Here is a 13,394-nt window from a genome sequence, read left to right as displayed (position 1 = left end):
AACACCCCTTGGTGTGTAAATATTTAGTTAAACTAGTTACATATTAGTTTTATTTAGTTAAAAATGGTCTCCAACATTTTGTTGCATCTCAAAATCGTGAAGTGTTAAAATAAACTAGGACAAAGGGGAAAAATGAGACAGCTAATAATCAAACTAAGAGTACATATTGTATAATTGAAAATCGTTTGCCATTCATAAATAAAGCAACACTGATCATGTACATTAACGTAGAAAATTGTTTTCCCTAGAGGGATGTCAAAATTCACCTAGATTATATTCTCTACTTTTGTGCAATGTTAAGTTGTAGCCTGTAACTGTTATTTCTATCAAATAAATTCTGTATTTAAAATATGTTAAGTTCAACAACAAGTTCAAAATTTATGCATAGCAAAAGGAATTTGAACCTTTTCAGAAAATAATAAACAAACAAAAGAAAGATATAGAGATAGAAGAATTAAGCCCACTAATTCACAATGTGTCCTTATGAAAAATTATTCATGTTAAGTACTCGAATCTAATGGATTATATCCCCCAGAATAGAATGATACACTTTAATAGAATAGTGGTATCTCAAATGTCGTTGAACTTCGAATTCCCTCAACGACAACAAACTACACTAAGTTTTGTAAGAAAAGAAGAGGTTTTAACTTCAAAAATTTTCTTGAAATATCTGAGAAAAAAATAAATATTTATAGCCAATAAGTGTAGCTTCAGAAAAAAATAATGATTCTGAAAAGTTGCACTATTTTGGACCTAGGACTTTTGCGTTGGCTTTTGCGGGAGCATGATCCATTATGCGCCCGTCTAACGCTTAGAAAATCAAACCAGTAAATTAGTAAGGATTATGCATTGGGGTTGTGATTAGCACAACTCATTATGCGATTGTATAATTCCGGGCTATTCTCAAATATAGACCCAAATTAGGGTGACTTTTAAATTTTAGCCCCAAATAAAAAGGCTTTGTTAAAATAGCCTTAACTTGTTAAGTCATATTTTCTTGAACGAAAATACCTTCCTGCAAAATGTTTGCCGTTAAACCTCTTTCTTCCTCTCCCTCTTTCAAATTTTAGAATCAATCTCCTGCCAAAATACTCACTGTTAAATCTGTTTCTTCAAAATTCCAGAATCGAGCCGTAAGGGTTCTTCAGGTATGAAATTCATTCTCAAAATTCATTGTGGTAATTTTAGCTTATTGATGCATTGTGGTAATTTTAGCTCGTTATATAATTAGCATATTAATTTGATTTTTGAGGAGGTGAACATAAGCTGAAGTTGAGATATACTGTTGTTGTAGTAACATATTTACCATTGAGGAATTGCGTTGAACAGGTTGTGGGGAGTTTGTTATTGCGGTTATAATTATGTTTTAGTAGTTGTGGGGGGTCGGTCTTGGAGGAAAAGACTGTTAATATGGGAGTTAAACTTGATCGCAACATATTTTAGGAAGGCCAAACGTATAAGGTCAAGGTGGTACAAGAAATTAGTTTCAAGTATTTCAAACTAGTGGTATAATTAGCATTATAAGATGATGAGGAATTGTGTTGAACATGTTGTGGGGAGTTTGTTATTGTGATTATAATTGTGTTTGAGTAGTTGTGAGAGTTTGGTCTTGGAGGCAAAGGCTGTATTTTCCATATCGGATGAATCCAGCCTATGTTTAGAGAGTAAAGAAGCACTAAATTATTGATTCTAAGAGAGAGCACCTCAACTATTAGCTTGTATAACATAGAGCAACAACCAATGGGTTTAAACTCTCTAATGGTAGTAGGATTTGGCACTTTAGGTAATAAGGTTACTATTGTACAGTTCACTGCATTATACAACTTTTTCGTGTTAAAAAAATCCTTTATTGTTGAACACGCATCATATTTAATCCTTTATTTTTTTTTTAACTATAGTAGTATTGGTTATGTCTTTTTTAGGATAGTAGTATTCATGAATTCATCTCTTTTTACTGCTCACGGTATGGAAAGGTAAGGGGTTATTAACTGAGAGCTTTGGAAGCACACAATAAAAGTCTAAGTATATATTATCGTTCCCACATCCTTTATAATCTGGTCTTTGTCTTGTCCAGAGCAATTTTGTTTACGAAATTACCAAAAAGATAAGAATACCAAGAAAGTGATCCTCCATTTATTAGAGCCCTGATACAACCTAACAACAGTAGTACTATATATAAATTGGTTGAGTATTTGAACAAGCTTAGTAATCCAACTTGCTTAGGCGCTGGAGTGTCATCTTCTTCATCATGTATTGCATGGTTCTTTTCAGTATCATTGTACAAATCATTTCCATACAGATGGAGATTTGATTGTCTAGAATGTTGGATATGGTCGTTCTGCTCCTTATAAACATGATCAACATATTTCACCTTACAATCTGATGTATTAGTGTTGAATCTATGTCCCATCTGATTGATGTGTCCATAATGACCTCTTACGATGCCACGATTATGTGCATTTGACCTACAACATTAAATTAATATGATTAAAAAATTTGTATACATGCAGATTGATGCTGTGAAACCAATTTGACCTGTTGTGTTTTCTTAAGAATATATAGTGAAGTATTCAAAGTTTGCTCTCTAACATCTGAAGCTTTTCGATGAGATTTTCACATAATTAAGCATTTATCATAGAGTTTAGATGCCTTATGTTTGAGTCTAACTGTACTAAAATACATGGGGTTTGAATCACCTAGCTTATACACAAAGTCCTGAATTTTTATTGTAACATGCTCTCTTCAATATTGCTCCACTTCTCAATAATAGTCAGTACATCATTCTCTTTCAAGGCCATACTATTAGAGTATTGAGTTGATAAACTATGTTGTATCACTTGTAATGTATCTCTAAAGTAAACAACCCTCTCAAAATCACTCCTATAGTGTGTGTTATTCAGTAGTTTCAAGTGCGATTTTAACATCTTCAGATTTTGCCATACATTTCAAGTTATGCCCCATGGCAAGAGTTGACACTTCCTTAGTCTGTAATGATTTGGAAGATGACCTATAACTCTTGCCCTAGAGGCAAGACTGAGACAGTTATGCCCCATGGGCAAGAGTTGACACTGTCATAGTCTGTAATGATTTGGCAGATGACCTATAACTCTTGCCCTAGAGGTAAGACTTTGACAGTTATGCCCCATAGGCAATAGTTGACTATGCCTTACTCTTAAATGATTTTACTTGTTGAAGATATATATTCTAAATTAAATTGTTACTAATCTTTTGTTGTTTCATTTTTCACAAGGGTTGTGCTTGGAATGGATGGAAAAGAAATGAGTATTGAAAGTATTGATAGAAATAACGTGTTATAGGTTATTGAACAAATATTGGAGGCTGAAATAGCTGAGCCATCCAAGATTAAGAGGGTACGCCAAAAAAAAAAGAGGATACTTGATGTCGAGACTACTCTCTTGAGACACAATGCCTCATTGAATGAGGTAAATATCAAGCCGATCTTCATTGACAAATAAAATATGATGACGTGCATGTAAAACATTGCAATTACACACAATATCCAATTTAAGGTTATCAAATCAAGTATAAGAAGATATTTACTGTGATGCTTGGACGACAACTGCGTGTGGCGGTGTCATGCCTCAAAGATTGCCGATTCTTTGCTCTTTTAGGTAACTACATATAAAAAGGCTCATAGTTGCTCGATTGATTTCATAATGTCTGACCACAGAAATGCAATATCAAATGTCATATGTGACTACATACTAGAGCTTGTGCGTGACTTTAGTAATGTAATCATACCCAACTTCGTAGTAGATGAAATAAGAAGGAAATACTGAATCATCATATCCTATAACAAAGGATGGTGAGCGATACATTATGCCTATATAGTGATAAGAGAAATCGTAGAAGATAACTACAACAGGTTGCCATCGTATCTTCACATGATGAAAGAAAACAACCCAGGCACGTACACAAACATAAAAAGGGACGATGAGAACAGGTACAAATGCTATACTGTTGAAATTGAAATTTTTTGCCCAAGAGGCAACAGTTTATCCTTTATTTGCACTGATTATATTATTAACATAGATGGAACTCTTGCTTCATGGGCAAGACTTGGTTTAGAAAATTATTGAAATTGAAAATTTTTGCCCAAGAGGAAATAGTTTATCCTTTATTTGCACTGATTAGATTATTAACATAATGGAACTCTTGCCTCATGGGCAAGACTTTGTTAGAAAATTGTTAAAATTAGAAACTTTTGCCCAAGAGGCAATAATTGTTAAAATTAGAAACTTTTGCCCAAGAGGCAATAATTTATCCTTTATTTGCATTGATTAGATTATTAACATAGATGGAACTCTTGCCTCATGGGCAAAACTTGGTTTAAAAAATTGTTGAAATTGAAAATTTTTGCCCAAGAGGCAACAATTTATCCTTTATTTGTACTGATTAGATTATTAACATAGATGGAGATCTTGCCTTATGGGCAAGACTTGGTTTAGAAAATTATTAAAATTGAAAACTTTTTCTCAAGAGGCAACAGTTTATCCTTTATTTGTACTAATTAGATTATTAACATAGATGGAACTCTTGCCTTATGGGCAAGACTTGGTTTAGAAAATTGTTGAAATTTAAAACTTTTGCCTAAGAGGCAAAATTTATCCTTTATTTGCACTGATTAGATAATTAACACAGATTGAACTATTGCCTTATGGGCAAGACTTGGTTTTGAAAATTGTTGTACAAATGCTATCTTATTGAAGTTGAAAACTTTTATCCAAGAGGCAAAAGTTTATTCTTTAATTGCACTGATTAGATTATTAACATAGATGCAACTCTTGCCTCATGGGTAAGACTTAGTTTAGAAAATTATTGTACTCTGATTATAAACATCAAATACAAATTGTTACTAATAATCTTTGGCTCAACGCAGGTTTCAATATGCATTTTTTGCCTATGGCTCTTCAATCATTGGATGGAACAACTGTAGATCGGTAATAATGGTAGATACAATATTTTTGAAGGAAAAATATCGTGGTGTCCTCATGATAGCAGTGTCAAAGGATGGAAACAATAACATATTTCCTTTGGCTTTTGTAATTGCAAACTCAGAAAATAATGAGTCTTATAACTGGTTCTTCATCAATTAAGACATGCAATTGGGGTACGTGAATAATTGTCTATTCTATTAGATCGTCACCCAGCCAATGCAAATTCAATTGCAAAGTCTATCTAGAGTGTTAGCACGGGATATGCATCTATCACATGAAGAAGAATTTAAGAAAAAGATACTTCTCAGATGTGGTTCTATCACTCTTCTACAACGCAGCAACAACATACAAACAAACTGAATTATACTTTCATTGATGAAATAAAAAAAGTTGATAAATTTTCTGCGGAGTACTTAAAACAAGAAGAACCAAAAAGATGGGCTCATTCGTTTCATACCAACAGAAGGTACAATATGCTTACGACTAACAACGTAGAGTCCATGAATGCTATACTGAGAAATGCCAGGAAACTACCAATACTGGGACTGATCGATTATATTCAAAACATGTTACAAATTTGGTTTTATGAAAGAAAAATAGAATCGCAAGGAAACTTTCATGATATCACACGTTGGGCAGAAGTAGATGTGACTGACAAGATTTAAGTCGCATTGAAATTGAAAATCAGTAATTGAAATTATATTTTGATAATAGGGAAATATACTGTTACTATTTTTTGATTGCAGATTATACATAGTTGGTTTACTTTTATTTGTGATTTATTTCTAGTTTTTTAATTTCCTTGAGATTCACGTGCGAAATATGTGTTTTGTTGCTTCTGCTCATAGCTGTGTGATCATTTGTGATTTGATGTTGTATGATTGATTGTAGCTATTTTTTGGTTGCCTCAAGATTCATCCCCTATGTATGTTTGATTGCTCTGTATGGCTGATTCTGCTCATATACTAGATGTTTCACTATCATAGTTGATTCTACTCCTAGATTAGATGCAATATCTATTTTATCTCAGTTTATTTGTAGTTGATTCTCCCGCTTATATATTGGAAGCATCACTATTGAATCAGCTGCTGTTCCTGAGCAAAGTTCTATCTTTTCCATATAATACAGGGAATTTGACTTTAAAAGCTCATTCATTGGATGAAAGATCCTTCTTCTGCACTTTCCCTAACCAAGCCAAGTACCAAAACTCTAACTATCCTCTATATTGGCCCTTCTCTTCCATTTTGAAATAGAACCTTAATTTTTACTCCTTAGTATTGGTCTCTTATTATTAGATTTTTGATTAGTTCAATATTATATTGTGATTTGATGTTATATGCTTGATTGTAGCTATTTTTTGGTTGCCTCAAGATTTGCCCCCTTTGTATGGTTGATTGCTCTGTATGCCCGATTCTGCTCATTTACTAGCTGTTTCACTTGAAGTTATCATTTATTTATCATTTTATTTACAGGTAGACCCCATTGATGCAACAAGATTTGTTGTAAGAGAAGAAAAGGTTGAATATACTGTAGACCTAAAGAGCAGGACTTGTCAATGCTTGGTATTTCAAATAGAAGTGATACCATGCACCCATGCAATAGCAACGATAGAGAGTAGACATATGAAAGTCTAGCTATTGTTCTCATTGGTTCTCAAGACAATCTTGGCTACAAATATACTAGGGATAAATCCTACCAGTTTGAAGCACAACATCATGGATTGTCCCAGATAGCATAAAGGACCTGATCACAAACCCCCTCAGATAAGGAGTTTCTGCTTAGGAGAAGAAAAACATCCAGATATCCTTGCAGAATAGAATATTCAAGAAACAATTACAGATGTTCGAGGTGCACAAGAACCAGGCATAATAGATCAAATTATCACTATAATCCTATCCTTCATCCATATGCAAGAAGATACAGAAAGAAAAATAAGAAAACATTATTAGTTTTACTTTTTATCCAAGAAGTTGGATCAAAATAGCTGTTATAATAGGATTTTTTGATCCCTATTTTAGTTAGTAACAAGTACTTTTGACTTTCAATCATGAATGTCTTCTTATTTATATGAATTTTTAACTTATGGTGAAGTATTTAACTCAATACCTTCTTATTGATTATTTATAAAAATTATTTAGCATGTTAAATTTTCTTATATATTGATGAGTAAAAATATATCATATTAACAGGATTCGAGGAAGGACTACACCCCCAAAAGATGTGATGTGAATAATTTCATGGGATACACTTTAAAATTTGCCTTGAAGACAAGATGCAAAACAAGTTGTGCTTCATGGGCAAAAGTTTACACTAGCTTACTCTGCAATGATTCGGCAGATGATCTATAACATTGACCTAGAGGCAAGACTTAATCCCCAAAGAAACAAATTATGCCCTATGGGCAAGATTTGATACTAACTTAGCATGTAATAACTTGGTAGATGATCCGCAGCTCGTGCCCTAGAGGCAAAATTTAATACAACAAACGAATAAGTTATGTCCCATGGCCAAGCGTTGATACTAGATTAGTGTGTAATGATTTGGTAGATAATTTATAATTCTTGTCAAAGAAGCAAGATTTTTAGACCCAAAGGAACAAGTTATGCCTCATGGGCAAGAGTTGACACTAGCTTATTCTGCAATGATTTGACAGATGATCTACAACACTTACCCTAGAGACTTGACTTAGACATCAAAGGTGGTTCAACTGTCATTGTTTGTATAATATGTGCCATAAAATACTTATATAATTTGATCTTTGTAACTTAGATTCGTAGCTTGTAATACATCACACATTTGAATGCAATGGTTCAATAGAATAAAACATATTCAAAGAAAATAAAGCATTTGATGTTTGTTATCTTCTCCCCAAGTTTATCTTATGTGACATCAACAGTACCGAAACATCTTCCATGGAAAAGTTCAAATATATAGCATTAGAGGAACAAACTATACCTTTTTGTGGCATAAAACTGAACTATTGTAGCAGCCCAGTGTTGGAAGTATAAATTTTTGGGAAGATGTATTACTTGTACACCTTAGTGCGCGCGCACAACATACACACATGTAATGTTCTTTAATCCAAGGAGAAGATAATTAACACCATGATGAAAAATTTCAAAACTATGGAGATTACAGCTGTCATCGCTGCCATCAAAACTAATTTACTTAAAGGATAAATTTATTAGCATGATGCCAATGACGAAGAGAGTTGACAAATCAGAGGATTTTGTGTCTGCAACAAGTACTCAACGTATATAATGTTTGTAACAAATCTAACTTTGTTGTCATTTAGAGGACCAAACCAAGAAACTAAGACATAAGCATTGTCTATAATGACTTTATTTAATTTACAAAACTCTTCAACAAGTCATTGACAGCCTTGCACGGCCAAAAACCCTCGACAAAATCCTTAATACCTATTCCAGAAGAAACTGTAACACTTGGTCACGTAACTTCGACGAATTCAAATAGCAATAAGTATGAAGACATCATGATTGACCGCGTTTTGAGATAATCACCATCATAACCATGACTGCCAAGCCCATAAAAGATGCTCCAATGTTGTCTCCATAGCTTCTAATTAGCACTTCCATCAGCATTAAAAAAAACCTTGTTGCCTCTAAAGAGATTATTGAAGAAATCTGATAAGCTGTTCATTATATCAACCATAGTTTGTGTTACTGTTCGTGTAACATTCTGCAAAAAGTCTATAAAAGAGTTCCCAAATTTAGATTCTTCTGCCTCAGATTTGGAAGAAGAAATCCTTCGGGATGACTGAGAAAAGGAATCAGCATCAACAATGGATTCATCTATCTTGTAATCCGAGTCTGGGAATGATGAACTTGCTAAAACAGTATTGTAGTAAGAAGCTTGACCATTATGAAATATTTGAGTAGAATAAAGGACATAGATTTCTCACTGGTTTTCTGTGAGTCGAAGAATTCTTGAAGGGCTGGATTTGCATTACCACATTTCACACATTTGGGTCACAAGCAATTGAAGCAACAACGCTCTGGGAGGGGGAAAAATGGAATCAACATTAGCAAACCTGGCACACTCGTAACCCCTAAACACTACAAAAACCACACTCCTAAGAGCTCATCAAGTTATTAGGAGTGTCCACTGGGATGCAACATCATTAAATCCAAGAAAATGGATAAAAAATTACTTCAAAGGAATTTTAGATCTACAACGCGTAATCCATCTAAGCTCCTTAATGCTCATGCCTCAAGCTAAAATATGAATGAAGAAAGCTAATGACACCTTCCATCCGCCAAATAATAGAATTGGATATAACAATGGACTATACACTTGACACTACAAAGATTATCTTGATATTGAAATGCTGCTGCTTCTTACAAAATCTAACTATGTTACAGATCAGTATCGGACTCAACTCAGATATATCTCCTCTAAATATGTCAACATATGGAAAGCGGTACCTAAAGAAAAATGAAATGAGGCAAACCACGCTGCAAAATCACAAGGAAGAAGAGTTCTAAATTCTCACAGTCACTCGCAATTCTAAAAAAAATAGTCTTTGTTTGAGGAGATGCCACAAATAGATTAGGGGATAGGTTATTATACAGTAGTTCCCCTTTTTATGTTACAACTACAATATTTAGTTCAGTTTTTGTTAACTGGATCTTCTCACTTGTTCAAATTAAACATATTCATATCCGTTCCTCACCCCTAGTAAGGGTTTATACTAAAGGATTAAAAGAAAAAAAATAGCTATATCCAGTTTCAAATACATGAACATACAACACTAGATAGAATATGAAAACTAAGAGAACATGTAAACATAAATGACAGAAGAAAACATGAGCGGCAGGACTTTCATTTAGAAACCTAAATGCCTGCATAGCATGTTTCGGTGCAAACTTTGTGACTACAGTCTCGCTGACAACACAAGCTTTGGAGTAGGGTGATGAGCTCGAGCCGGATACACAAGATCCACCATCTTTATTAGCAGATCCAGACAAATATACCTTATAAATTTAAGAAGAGTTTAGAATTGACACTATGTGAGTAGTCGTTCACATCATCTATTAGAACAGATAAACATCTGTACATAGAGAAACATTGAGAAGTATATACCGCAACTAACATCCAATAGCCTTTCGAATCCCAGACGTAAGCCTTCTGGGGGATAAAGGTTAAATGTTGATGAAAGTATTATGAAAAGACTAAACATTCCTATATTAAGAACAAAATAATAACCAAATATACAAGAACATTTTCATTATCTCCTTCATCTATTGCAATTCCAAAACTTAAGTTTCTATCTTCACTGACACTGTCACATAAAAAACGCATTTGAACTCTGACAATGTCACCCAACTATAATACTAATGAGAATGATATTTTATGACCCAATAAGTTGAAAATACCCATTTTTTTTGAATTAATCCAATAGCCCTTAACAGAAAAAATACCTCAACTTCTTATGATTAATATATATGAACTCCCACGGTGCTTATTTGCTGTGAGTTTTAAGAGGTAGATTCTTTTCAAAAGTTTAGTTCATATTAGGCTAATCCAAGTTACATTAAAATGAGGCAACATCAAATTGAACATTGCAAGTTTGCAAGTACAACACATCCCTTATTATGCTAATTAGCAAAATTTTTTTGGGGAGATAATTGAGAAAACATGTTTATTAAAATTGTAACTTTATTTGTCAATCAAATCAATCAACTGAATGATCAATCTTCACTTTTACTTAGTAAGTTCCGTTTCACTAGAGTAAATTTAACTGATCTTTGAAACTAAATTGAACATTGTAAAGTTTGCTGCAACATGTTCCATTTTCTCTACTGAACAAAAATTGATTGAGCAAACAATTGAGAGGCGTGTTTATTAAAAATTATAACTTTATTAGGCGATCGAATCAATCAACTAAGTAATCTCTCAAACACCATTAAGTTTTACAAAAGACTTAATTTCTATGATTATAAAACATAGACACACCAAAAGCAATACTTTAAAATTAATAATAACAACAGATACTAATCCCTCCACTCTATTTTACTTATCATGTTTCATTTCACGAGAATCAATTTAACTAATCTTCAAAACTAAACTGAATTATATTTCACTATTTCAAATATAAAATTATCATATTTAATGTATAAGTTGCACTAACAAACTAAATTGCAGAAGTTAGATATAATGCTACTCCCTCCATTCACTTATCACATTTTGTTTAACGAGAAATAATCTGACTAGTCTTATAACCTAAATTGAATTTAATTAATTCACTATTGTATACATAAAATGTAGATATTATCTACAAAAACTATACATAAAGTACTGTAAATTACAATAGTACAGTAAATCACATACTTTTTGAGAGCGTGTTTGAGATTAGAAGTAGCTTCAGTAGCTTCCTGAAGAGACGGAGCACCACCAAACACAACTCTCGGTAATGGTTCACCAACACTAACCTTCATTTCCTCCTCTCCATCAGCCATCTACAAGTCATCAAACTCCGCCACCAGTTTTTGCATCAGCGACACATTGGATAATCCTCCTCCACCTTTGCCGTTAATTGCCGTGATAACGTTGGACTTTAAATCTTCCGATGATAATGATATAGAAGAAACAGACATCGGACAGGTGAATTTACATGCGACGGTGTAAATTGGATGCTCCATTGTAATGGAGTGGAATTCGCTGTTTGTGATGGTGACTCTGACAATTTTCGCCGCTGCTCTGAATGCTCATCCACCACCCAGGATTTTTTATGATTAATTTTTTTTTTCATTTTGGAATTTGGATGGTTATGGAATTCTTAAGGAACGAAGATACTTATTAGAGGAATAAAATAGTACTTTTAGTATATTAAAAAGTAAGAAAGGCTATTCTTCAAAGACATTCTTATTTAGGGTCAAATATCTAAAGCCACCTATATTTAGGTCTATGGCATGCAATTTCCTGCATAATCCCTCTTCATAATTTAAATAATGAACCAAAGGATAACGTTCCTTCGTTATGTGTCTAAAAAATTATTTGCACGTCTATAAATTAAGAAAATATTCTGATAAAATTTTGAATTAAATAATCATCAAACAATTAAGTTTTAACTAAATTGTTTGAAGAAAGATATACTCTCGTTCGGTCTGGAGTCGAAGCTGAGCTGAGCGAGTAACAACAACAATAGAGGCATGTCTTCTTTTTACTTCACTAACAATATGGAGTAGTTCTTGTCCTTTTAAGTACAAGAAAGGTTATTTATCCCACCAATGTGGGTGAAATACTTCTTCAGTAAAGTGAAAAAATAATTTCACTTTTTTCTTAATTGTTCGTTCATATTTCAACTCTAAAACCTATCAGTAACTATATTGTCCTACCCCTTCCATTTCATTTTACATGACACCATTTTCTTTTTTGTTCGTTACAAAAAGAATGTCACCATACTATAATTAAAAAAATTAACTTTAAAATTTCTCTTTTACCATTAATGAAATGGTTAAAAACTGCACAAATATTCAAGGATCATTTTAGATCACAAGTATAAATATCCTTTCCATTATTACGGTAAAGTGTAGGGCCTAAATTCGAGTTAAGGCTTTCCCTGGAAAGAGAGTTAGAAATTCTAGGTTAGGCTAGTATTAGATGAAATTAGAGTATGATATGGTCTAGGATAATTCGAAAAGATATTAGTAGATGGTTTCATGACTTAAGGTTATTTTATGATTTCTAAGATGTTAAGTAATTCATAAAAACTTTCGAAAGTGAATTTGGGTTATTTGAACTCCTGACATCGCGTGTGATATAAAAAAGATAGTTTGGGATATCAATATTTGTGTTGTAAAATGGGAGAGCATCTGGAGTTGATAGAATTTTGGCTCCGCCTAGGTAACACCCTGAGACTACCCCCGAACGTCACACAGTGCTTAGTACCATAAGTGATCCCAAGCTAACCCATGATATTGGCATAATTTATGAGCTACTAAATAAAATATATGAAACTTTAAATACAAAGTGAAATCAATGTCATTAGATGAACTTATTCAGTACAATACCGTTTAAAATATTTACAACATTAGTCATATAAAAGAAATTTAAAATTGATACATCAACTCTGACTGACTGTCTATGAAGAAGCCTCTACTAATACTGACTATAGGTAGCCGAGACATGACCCTAGATATCCCTAACCAATATAACTGAATTAAAATAAAATATTGAAACTATAGTTGACTTGAGTTCTTAAATGAAGAGAACTTATCACCTGCTGGCTGACAGCTGCGAGCTACCTAATCAAGATTTTGTGAGCTAGAACTACTGCCTACATTACGAAATAATATAGCCACACAAATGTATATGTGGTCAGTACTTTTGGAATATACTAAGTATTTGGGGTGAATGAAAATAAGTAAATCTATCATAATTTACAATCTTAAAACATGGAAGTGTATACAGACT

At 33.1% G+C, this 13,394-nt stretch overlaps 1 pseudogene; it reads right to left on the bottom strand.

Annotated features, from left to right (window-relative positions):
- Positions 1 to 8,537: 8,537 nt before the first annotated feature.
- LOC107859399 lies at positions 8,538 to 11,704 on the bottom strand (annotated as a pseudogene).
- Between the last annotated feature and the right edge of the window lie 1,690 nt (positions 11,705 to 13,394).

This window comes from Capsicum annuum, chromosome 1 (assembly GCF_002878395.1).
Source record: "Capsicum annuum cultivar UCD-10X-F1 chromosome 1, UCD10Xv1.1, whole genome shotgun sequence".
Lineage (NCBI taxonomy): Eukaryota > Viridiplantae > Streptophyta > Magnoliopsida > Solanales > Solanaceae > Capsicum > Capsicum annuum.
The sequence above is the reverse complement of the archived record's forward strand: the minus strand, read 5'-3'. Positions and strand labels throughout refer to the sequence as shown.